Raw genomic sequence first — 9,319 nt, 5'->3', positions numbered from 1 at the left:
AAGAGAGAGATGAATACAACCCAGGTTGTAGCCTACGACTCGGCTGTTGATACCTGATGCTGAAACCTGAACGTAGCCTGAGGGGTGTACTATGATGCAAGCTAGATATACTGGTTTTCTAAAAGCTAGCCAGCTTCAGTTAGCTTCACATTCCAGCTCAGGCCTCATCCATCAGAATATACAGAGTGTTAGCCAGATTCAGTTAGCTTCACATTCCAGCTCAGGCCTCATCCATCAGAATATACAGGTGTTAGCCAGATTCAGTTAGCTTCACATTCCAGCTCAGGCCTATATCCATCAGAATATACAGAGCGCTAGTCATCAGGAAGCTGCTTCTCTCAGCACAACGGAAAATATCTCAATGACTTGACATGTTCTGGTTGTGAATTCAGGCTACAAGGTGAGAATCCTGCCAGGGATTATTGAAAAGTGTGTAGAGAAATTAAATGTATGGTGTAATGTTAGTAATAGTGAATGGAAGTAAAACACTCCTAACAGTAGATAAATTAAATGTATGGTGTAATGTTAGATAGTGAAGTAAAACACTCCTAACAGTAGATAATTAAATGTATGGTGTAATGTTAGTATAGTGAAGTAAAACACTCCTAACAGTAGATAAATTAAATGTATGGTGTAATGTTAGTATAGTGAAGTAAAACACTCCTAACAGTAGAATAATTAAATGTATGGTGTAATGTTAGTATAGTGAAGTAAAACACTCCTAACAGTAGATAAATTAAATGTATGGTGTAATGTTAGTATAGGTGAAGTAAAACACTCCTAACAGTAGATAAATTAAATGTATGGTGTAATGTTAGTATAGTGAAGTGAAACATCCTAACAGTAGATCAATTAAATGTATGGTGTAATGTTAGTATAGTGAAGTAAAACACTCCTAACAGTAGATAAATTAAATGTATGGTGTAATGTTAGTATAGTGAAGTAAAACACTCCTAACAGTCTACTTCTACTGAGACAGGTTGGTGTCAGTTTAATCAAACAACATGGAGCTGACTGGACCTGGTCAAGTCAAATTCAATATATCAATATTCATATATTATAGTTCTACATCTAAGATTTCATATGATAATGTAATTGTATCATAGTGCCTCTATAGTGTAGTGGTCCTCTACATTTCATAGGATAATGTAATTATATCATAGGTCCTCTATAGTGTAGTGGTCCTCTACATTTCATATGATAATGTAATTGTATCATAGTTCCACTATAGTGTAGTGATTCTCTACATTTCATATGATAATGTAATTGTACCATAGTTCCTCTATAGGGTAATGGTCCTCTACATTTCATATGATAATGTAATATATTGTTTCAAGCGAGCAACCCGGTTTCACTTCCCTGCCCCGCTGTTTGCTATATTGGTGTCAGAATTGGGATGGCGGCTTTGAGGCCATCAGAACGCCCGGATGTGTGAGGGGCCAGAGTAGTAGAAGCATGGGGACATGCCTTCCCTTTCAGAGGGGGCAGAGTAGTAGAAGCACGGGGACATGCCTTCCCTTTCAGAGGGGCCAGAGTAGTAGAAGCACGGGGACATGCCTTCCCTTTCAGAGGGGCCAGAGTAGTAGAAGCATGGAGACATGCCTTCCCTTTCAGAGGGGTCAGAGTAGTAGAAGCATGGGGACATGCCTTCCCTTTCAGAGGGGCCAGAGTAGTAGAAGCATGGGGACATCCATTCCCTTTCAGTGCGGCCAGAGTAGTCTAAGGATGGGGACATGCCTTCCCTTCAGAGGGGTCAGAGTAGTAGAAGCATGGGGACATGCCTTCCCTTTCAGAGGGGCCAGAGTAGTCTAAGCATGGGGACATGCCTTCCCTTTCAGAGGGGCCAGAGTAGTAGAAGCATGGGGACATGCCTTCCCGTTCAGAGGGGCCAGAGTAGTCGAAGCATGGGGACATGCCTTCCCTTTCAGAGGGGCCAGTGTGAGCCACATTACAATTCCCACCAAGGGTTAACCCTATTGGTGCGATGTGAAGGTGGTTGACTTACTTACCAGCGACCCGGATTCTCTTCCCTGCCCTACATCTGTACTCAGAATTGTACTTGGTGAAATGGTGCTGCTAGTGATAGACAACATTTAGAGACAGAATACAGACAGAAGAGTTTACACAAAGCTTCCCTACAACATTATACACAACTAGGTAGAGTGAGCAGAGAGCTATAAGAGAATGAACTGTGTGTCACGCTCTGGTGGCCAGTTGGTGAGGGACACAGCATGGGGAAAGAAAGATATGATAACCCTGTTGCAGGAAAACTAAAATGTGTAGTGTTTTGAGTGTATTTAAGCTCTAAAAACGTTTTCTGAAGATGATAATTTCCACTTTTCCATTTTTTAAATTGTTCATTATTTATAATCCACGTAATAATTACATTTCCTGTTTCTGCAGGGTTATTTTCCTGCTGATGCAAAATGTCTCAAATTAAGTTCCAACATCTCTCTAATTGTCACGACTCCCGCCGAAGTTACCATAATTTCTGGACTATTAAGCGCACCTGAATATAAGGCGCACCCACTGAATTTAAAAAAATATATGTATTTATATGTATTTTGTGCATAAATAAGCCGCAGGTGCCTACCGGTACATTGAAACAAATGAATTTTACACTGCCTTTAAACGAAACACGGCTTGTAACAAAAAAAAAAAAAATAGCAGTAAACAGTAGCCTACCAAGAAAGTCATTGGTCACTATCTTCCTCCTCCTGTGCACTGAAACCACTGAAGTCATCTCCTTCAGTGTCGGAGTTGAATAGCCTCAGAATTGCTTCATCCGATGTTGGATCGTTTTCATTGTCGCTCTCGTCACTTTCATCCGGAGGCAAATTCCCCGCTGAGCTCAAGCTGCCCTCTTCAAAACGCAGCAGTCCAGCCTTTCGAAACCCGTTGATGATAGTGGATTTTTTGACATTTTTTGGCTCCACGCTGTCAGGACCCACTGGCAGACTGCTCCACGCTGTCAGGACCCACTGGCAGACTGCTCCACGCTGTCAGGACCCACTGGCAGACTTGACCATAAGTTGCTCTTCGCATGCGGCCCGTTTTAGTGAAGGATTTCTCCCGATTTCTCCTTTGCCATGATGAGGGTGACAAAATGACTACCGTAATCAGAATGATGGGAAGTTTGAGCGCGCTCGATTTACGTCACATTATGTGACGGTGCTCAGTTTTTTGGCAGCATCTACTAACTAGTAATATCTCATTACAGATATTCATTCTCTTACTCTGTTCATTAGAATGAATTATTGTTCAGAAATACTTACTTTATTTGTCAGTTCTCTCCATGTAGTGTTTTCTACTCTGTCGTCTCAAAATGGATCCTGAACAAAAGAACAACTTTACTTTCTGTTTCAGCTCAGCCGTTTCCCCATCATGATAATAAAGTGTTTTATTGGTATATTCCACTAGATGGCAGTAAACACCTGCTGTAACTAGACTTTACAACTATGTGTTCTGTTTCATACAAGCAGTGTCCCAGAGGAGGAGTGATGATCTTGGATCAGGTCCCTCCTCTCCATGTAATCTGATTCATTATGATCTAGGATCAGGTCCTCCTGTCCATGTAATCTGATTCATTATGATCTAGGATCAGGTCCCCATGTCCATGTAATCTGATTCATTATGATCTAGGATCAGGTCCCCCCTCTCCATGTAATCTGATTCATTATGATCTAGGATCAGGTCCCCCTCTCCATGTAATCTGATTCATTATGATCTAGGATCAGGTAGTCAAGGTCCATGTAATCTGATTCATTATAATCTAGGATCAGGTCCTCCCTCTCCATGTAATCTGATGGCTTGCAGGCTATGCACCTTGCTGATAGGCTCTCTTCTGCATCTCTGTGAGGCTCAAGGCTTTATGCTTGTTCTGCTTCTCAAATGGAACCCTATTCCCTATGAAGTGTGTCCAGTGTGCGTATGTGTCCCCATCCTGTGTGTCAGGATGTGTGAGTCCAGAGAAAGAGAATTTGGACAATAAAGTCATCCTGAGATTCCAACTCTCTGATAGTTCCCATGCATAAAGACTGACATAATCATCCTTCCTGAGACTAAGGGGGGTGGAGCAGACCTGGGTCAAAAGCAGGTATTGTTTTCCCCCAGAATACTTGGTTTTAGTGGGCGGGGTCAGCACTTTTTGGACTATTCGATTGGTGCAATGCTGTTTAAACCCCAATCCAGTCACCAAGTAAGAAAACGTAAGAACAATAAGTACTATATGGACCCAGGTCTGTGGTGAAGAATGGACCAGTATAGTACAGCAACACCTGGTACCTACACACAGGGGAGCAGGGTGGCTGAGGGTGGTACCACAGTGTTGGGCAGTGGGAGAGTGCTTTGGTTCAGTACACAGCTCTGGGACCCCTGTCAGGTGAGTCCCTTGGGCATTCTCCCCGATATACAGAGTTACCTGCAACAACACGAGAAGATACTGTTAGCATAGGAAACAAAAGTGTGACAGCACATCTCTTGAATATTGTGTTACTCAATGAATTGGTTTAAAAGTGTTTTGAGATGATTTGGATATGAAATGCAATACATGCTAAATGGGGGTGATTGACTTACAGTAACATTGGAAATGATTGGCACCCTTGAAAAAGATGGCCGAAAATGTTGTTATAAATTCTTCCAAATACTGAGCTCCTCTATTGGAGGCTCCAACACATTGGAAAGTATATTATTTCATACTAATACAATTGCTCTGAGAAAAATACTTTGTTTAACAAGTAATAAAAAAAATATTATTGACACCCTTGTTTTCAATACTTTGTGAACTCTCTCCTTGCGAGGATAACGTCACTCAGTCTTTTTCTGTAATGTTTTATGAGATTGTAAGAAAACGTTGGGATGGATCTCAGACCATTCCTCCATAAAGAAACTTTCCACATCCTTCAGATGCTTTGGTCTGTGCTGGATTTTTACGCGCTTCAGCACTCAGCGGCCCCGTTCTGTAAGCTTGTGTGGCCTACCACTTCACGACTGACCCGCTGTTGCTCCTAGATGTTTCCACTTCACAAGAACAGTACTTACAGTTGACCGGGGCAGCTCTAGCAGGGTAGAAATTTTACAAACTGACTTGCTGGATAGCATGGTCTACTATGATGGTGCCAAGTTGAAAGTCACTGAGGTCTTCAGTAAGGTCATTCTACTGCCAATGTTTGTCTATGGAGATTGCATTGTTGTGTGCCCAAGAAAAAAAATGTATTCTGTTCTCATACAGGATGACATTGGGAAGCAGCGGCCCGTTGCATAGTACTCTAAGAGACTTGACATTGTGGTGAGAGGGTTGGTGTGTTGCCTCAGAGCTGTACCAGCTGCTACAGAGGCAGTGTTAGCCTGTACTGACATCGTGTCAATGTGCCCTTTAACCTTTAACCTTTAACCTTTAATCTTTTTCCCAGAATGTGCGGATATTTTTCTAAAACTCACCTATTCTGACCAAATAACTATTCATAAACATGACTAAAAAATACATGTTGTATAGGAAATGATAGATACACTAGTTCTTAATGCAATCGCCGTGTTAGAATTCTAAAAATAACTTCATTACGACATCCAGCTTATGTTATAGCGAGAGTGCCCAAAATCTGGGCGCAAACTACTAGTACAACATGTTCGACAGATATATGAAAAATGGGTCCTACTTTTGCGCTACTTTACATAAATAACATCTACATATCACTAACAAACCATATTATACATTATAACCTAGTCTACTTTACATAATAACATCTACATATCACTAACACCCACTACTATACATTTAACCTAGTCTATTTACATAATATAACACTACATATCACTACAACCCACTAGCTATAGCATTTATAACTAGTCCCTCCTTTTACATAATTTCTACAATGCTAATATCACTAGAAAACCCACTACTATACATTATAACCTAGCTACTTTGCATAATAATAAGAAATCTCTTCCTTGATGCAAAACCTTTCTGAATGGATCACATGATTTCCCTCAGATCAATCATTGTTGTTTTATCCCTTCTTTCTACGTTCTCAGAATACGTTTAAAAAGAACAGAATTGAAAAAGACAATTAAATATCTTACTTTAAATTAAATGGCCAATAAGTGTGAGTCATGGCCTTGTGGTTGCTGCACTGTCTATAACTACTGAATCAGGTTACATGGGAGAAGAGATGTCAATGACCTACATATTCATGTGATTTGCTTTAAATCACCTGACTGTTTTTATGTCTGTTTAGTAAATGTTTTATTTCTCAATGAGATAATTTAATAAATCAAGAATAAAAAAAAAAAACAAGTAAGCTCAATCAAGATTAGGTTGTCACTGTGTTTACACAACCAACAGTTGGAAATCTCTGTTTAGTTGTCACTGTTGTATAACCCAAACCAACTGTTTGGATCTCTGTTTAGTTGTCATGCGTGTTAACCACACCAACGATGCTGGATCTTCTGTTTAGTTGTCACTGTGTTAACCACAACCAACATGTTGGATCTCTCTGTTTAGGGTTTGTCACTGTGTTTAACCACAACCAAGCCATGCTGGTATCTCGCTGTTTAGTTGTCATCTGTGTTAACCACAACCAACATGTTGGATTCTGTTTAGGGTCAGTGGCTCAAATAATGGTCTCTCTGGGGAGAGAGAGGAGGGGGGCCTCCTCTAAATGCATCTCTGCTGGGGGGGAACATGACACCAAGAGCTTACGAGAGGTGAGATGACAATTTTATGAGATAATTTAATTTAAGTTATATTATCCAAAAATCAAAATGCTATTTTTAAGATTGATGCACTTACTGTAATCACTTCTGGATAGAGCATCTGCTAAATCAGGGGTTCTCAATCCGGGGTTCTGTGGAGGTAGCTGTCAGGAGGTTCCATGATCCGGGGTCTGTGGAGGTACTGCAGGGGTTTCTGCAATCCGGGGTCTGTGGAGGTACTGCAGGGGTTCTCAATCGGGGTCTGTGGAGTACTGCAGGGGTTTCAATCCGGGGTCTGCTGAGGTACTGTCAGGGGTTCTCACTCCGGGGGTCTGTGGAGGTACTGCAGGGGTTCCACTGGCACCCCATGATCTGGACTGTTGCAATGTAAGACATTTGATGATAGATTTCGACGGACACGACCACTTTGCCTACTACTTACTTAAATTGCCTATAATAGTAGATGGAATGCATATTTTGTTACATTGTGATTCTTGTTTACAAAGCGAATTTTGACATATTACGCGTGTATCTAAGTAAAAATAACACACTCTTCACACCGTCTTTGAAGCAACTCTAAATAGCTTTTGACAATAGTAGCATCAAGTCCCTTTGCAATAACGTTGCCTACGACGTTGCAATACAATGTTCTCATATTCATCGACAGCATATATTACACCCTTATTGCCTTCAATGCCAATTCACCTGCTGTTAAACTCTTAACCTGTCTGGCTCCTGCGTTCCGCTCTGCGGAACTCCTCGCACATTCCACTTGAAAAGAGGCAGAGCTCGAAATTCCACAAAGATTATTTTTTAGAAATATTTAACTTTCACACATTAACAAGTCCAATACAGCAATAGAAAGATACACATCTTGTGAATCCAGGTCAAACATGTCCCTGATTTTTTAAAATGGTTTTCATTCAGCCGAAACATGCAGCATATTTTATATGTTAGCCACACCAAATCAAAAAAGGACAGACATTTTTCAACAGGCACAGGTGCATGCACACAAGCCACCTATAACTACCAAGAACCAACCAAACTTAACAAGAAACAACTTCATCACCGAATGACAGTCCTTTAACATGTTATTAAGCAATAAATCTATGTTTGTGTTCGAAAATGTGCATATTTGAGGTAATAGATCAGTTTTTTACATGTGCAGCTACGCCATCAGCTACCGTCAGAAATAGAACCTGAAAGCAGCCAGAGTAATTATAGAGACCCAACGTGAAATACCTTAATATCATCAGTAAAACATTTCTGAAAAATTCGGCATGGGTGTACTAGCATATTAAAGACAACATCTTGTGAAATGCCAGCCAATATTTCCGTTTTTTAGTGTTTTAACAGCTGAAAACACAATATAGCATTATATTAGCTTACTACAATAGCCTACCACACTACCGTGTGCATTCATTCATCAAGGCACGTTAGCGATAGGCAATAGGCACGTTATGATAGGAATAAACCAGCAAAATTATATAATTTTCACTAACCTCATAACCTTCTAGTCATGATGACAAGTCTATAAGAATCGAGGTTAATACATACACTTATGTTTTGTGTCGAAAATGTTGCATATTTAGACGATGAAATGCAGTGGTTATAATCATTGTGCTAACGTAGCAATAGTTGTTTCTCCAGAAATGTGCGGTATATTTTTAATGGACACTCTCAACTATTCTGACACATATATATTCATAAACGTTACTAGAAAATACCATGTTGTATAGGAAATGACGATAGATACACTACGTTCTTAATGTGCATACGCCGTGTTATGGAAATTCTAAAAATATATTCATTAATGACATCCAGCGTGTAGTTTAATTAGGGAGAGATTACACCAAATTCTGGCGCACGAACTACTGTACACATGTCGACAGATATATGAAATAGCATCATAAAATGGGTCCTACTTTTGACGATCTTCCATCAGATGTGTGTACAAGGGGTCCTTTGTCGGGAACAATCGTTGTTTGGTTTTAGAACGTCCTCTTCTCCGTCAATTAGCACAGAAAGCTAGCAAAGTAGCGCGAAGTCTCCTTCCTGAACAAGGCACACAACGCAACACGCATAACGTCCCGAAAAAATTTCAATAATCTAATAAAACTATATTGAAAAAACATACTTTACGATGATATTGTCACATTTTCAAATAAAATCAAAGCCGGAGATATAGTGGTGTATAACGACAGCTTTCCAGAGGCAATCCCAGGCTCCTTCTCGCGCTTTCCAGAAAACAGGAAATGGGTGACACATCATGGCCAAAGGCTTTTATTCCACCTCAGACCAAGTAAACACTCCATTTCTTCTCTCACTGCCTACTGACATCTAGTGGAAGGTGTATGACGTGCATGTATACTTATACGTATCAAGCCCATTTATGGCAGGCCCTAGAACAGAGCATCGTATTCAGATTTTCCACTTCCTGATCAGGAAGTTTGCTGCCAAATGAGTTCTGTTTTACTCACAGATATAATTCAAACGGTTTTAGAAACTAGAGAGTGTTTTCTATCCAATAGTAATAATAATATGCATATTGTACGAGCAAAAATTGAGTACGAGGCCGTTTAAATTGGGCACGATTTTCCCAAAGTGAAAACAAGCGCCCTCTGTCGAC

The 9,319-nt window shown here is 40.3% G+C and overlaps 1 long non-coding RNA gene across 1 annotated transcript in view; it reads left to right on the top strand.

Annotated features, from left to right (window-relative positions):
* The first annotated feature begins 334 nt into the window (after window positions 1–334).
* The window catches only part of LOC112077113 (uncharacterized), a 26,763-nt gene continuing 17,778 nt past the window's right edge, over window positions 335–9,319 (top strand). Inside the window, exon 1 of the long non-coding RNA XR_011478039.1 lies at window positions 335–400. This is a non-coding gene — a long non-coding RNA (uncharacterized lncRNA). The remainder of the gene's footprint in view (window positions 401–9,319) is intronic.

The sequence above is a fragment of the Salvelinus sp. IW2-2015 genome, unplaced genomic scaffold (assembly GCF_002910315.2).
Source record: "Salvelinus sp. IW2-2015 unplaced genomic scaffold, ASM291031v2 Un_scaffold4288, whole genome shotgun sequence".
In the NCBI taxonomy this organism is placed as follows: Eukaryota; Metazoa; Chordata; class Actinopteri; order Salmoniformes; family Salmonidae; genus Salvelinus; species Salvelinus sp. IW2-2015.
The sequence above is the reverse complement of the archived record's forward strand: the minus strand, read 5'-3'. Positions and strand labels throughout refer to the sequence as shown.